The sequence below is a fragment of the Opisthorchis viverrini genome, assembly GCF_000715545.1.
Source record: "Opisthorchis viverrini unplaced genomic scaffold opera_v5_109, whole genome shotgun sequence".
Lineage (NCBI taxonomy): Eukaryota > Metazoa > Platyhelminthes > Trematoda > Opisthorchiida > Opisthorchiidae > Opisthorchis > Opisthorchis viverrini.
Genome location: NW_008751764.1, coordinates 163,088 through 165,455, shown reverse-complemented (window position 1 = coordinate 165,455; position 2,368 = coordinate 163,088).

The following is a 2,368-nucleotide window of genomic DNA, read 5'->3' as shown; positions in this document are numbered from 1 at the left end:
AATACAGGTTCTGGTGCACGACAAACTCTTCTACTGAATTCCCTGTTGCACACAGCCAGACACTAGTTTCATTATCTCATTGTGGACTCGTCAGCACCAGCCTATAGACCCGTGGTTCCGAGACAATGGCTGTTAAAGACGTGAAGCCATCTCAGTTCCGTCGCTCGAAATTGTCATATCTCACAGCCGTACAAAACAGCCTATACTCCAGCTTGATACATGCGCCCCTTGAGATTCGGGAATATGCCGCTTTGTTGAAAATTAGCGAAGGCGACCCCAGCCCTAGACACGACAAGCGGAACCATTCCCAAGATACCTGAAGCGCTCCAAAACACCGACTACCTCCACCTGAATTGTAATCAGCGTGTTCAGTGATGCACTTCCAGGATTATCACAATGAGACGTCGTGGGTGCAGAGTGCACGCCAAAAGGTGTGGTAACTTCGGTAAGTTTATCAAAAAAGGGCGTTTTCAATTCTAAGATGAGAACCACGTGGTGTATATACTAAACACAGAAATTGTTTCCGCAAGCAGCTATTAAAATAGCATGGTTTTATAGAATATCTGGAGTCCGTACTAACATGTCCCTGTTAGTAGGATCTCCACAATAAAGCACCTTACCACTTGACGTTGGGTGCTGTTACGGGTCATGAAGCCTATGCCACGAATGGGCCGCCTCTTGATCCCGCGTCTGGGCAGGCTCTGATTGGTCAAGAGTCTAGACCTAACGGCCAATCATGATCCAGTATCCGCCGATTGACGTTTGCCAGTGCTTCGTACAAAGAGCGCTAGAAGTTCCAGAATTTAACCACCAGATTCACTTCATATACGGTTCGCCGTACGTGTGCTTTTGACCTCTGAGCGCGGTTCATTCGAAATCGGTTTCGTTTTTCCCTCGTGAAAATTCGTGTAAGAATTTTTCACTTGTTCAATCTATCCACAGAGTGCACACGAGTAATTGTTGAATTTTATTACTCTAACAAAACATTTGAGAGATAACCCTTTTTATTTTGCGCACACTTCCTGTTTTACATCTAGTCCCAAACATGACATCAATTTAAACCGAGTGCCCTCTGCAGCCATCGATAGACCACAACAGATGTGGGCGAAATGGCTGCCCGTCGAACGTCAAACGCGGCATGCAATGCCAAACCTGCAAGGCCTGGTGGCATTTCAAATGCATGGGTTGACAGGACGACCAGATAAGCCGACTAGTCAACTCTCCTGACCAGTTTGTCTGCGCCAGCTGCCTCTACGTCAAGGGTGCAATGCATACACCAGCAAGGGGGGGAGTCCGCGAAAACGGTCAGCAATGTAACGACACTTTCGAATTCTTGTGCACCGAGCACCGCCGGGCCCCATAGTTGCGAAGAAAGTAATACAACTCTCTGACGCGGCTACAAAGACCGCAACAGCGTCTCTAGTGGACAGGCACTCAGGGTAAAACAGCTTGATGATCTGGGGGTCATTTTCCGGAACAATCACGCCAGTGAAGCTGGCACAGTCAATCCTTAGCAATGTACTCACCAAGCTTGATCAATCGCTCCACGTAGAATGGTCACGCCAGAAGGGAAGCAAGCGAACTCTTGGACTTCTAGTCACTCTTCCCCATCTGACGTACAAAAGAACCTGGGGCGGGCTGGCAGCATTCAGAAGGTCAACCCAATGGTCAGGCGTCTACCTGCGGATCGCCCTCTAGACGCGCGAAATCTTGGTCGTAGCAGGTCGCGGAGACCCGAAACAGGCTTCCACCAGGCACCAATTCAGCAGACCCCAAACTCATGACCAAGCCGATTGTGGTCATATCCCCCTGTGCTCCCGAAAGCAGGCCGATGAAACCAGCTGGTTCTCCGGACAGCAGTTTTTATTCGACCACAACCTCTCGCCCACCAAAGGCAGGGACGCCCTGGAGGAGACAAATTTCACATGCAAGCAGGGCCCAAACTATGTTAAGCTATCAACGCTTATCTCCGTATCAGAGGGCACAGCTGCAGCCACGCACTCGTCAACAAAGTCACAGCCCCTGAACTGGACTGAGTCAGATGTGCGGGGACAAGAAGTGAAGCAAATCTCCAGCTCCACTCCGTCAAAAACGGCCTCTGCTTTTGGACACAACCGTCGCCCAGTACCCCGACATCCAAAGCCATAAACATGACTACAGCCATCCGGAAAACCCCTCGCACATCCGGTTGGCAACGCTGATCGCTGGCGGATCGGATGTCCACACAAGCACGAAGGAAGAGCGACTGCAGCCAAACAAGCAACATATAAATCGCCAGATTAGAAAACTGCTAGCTGGCTCCAAGGTGTAGTCTTCCGCGTAAACGAGCCTCTTGGGAGCGCCACCAAAGTCATTACTTCTTGGTGCC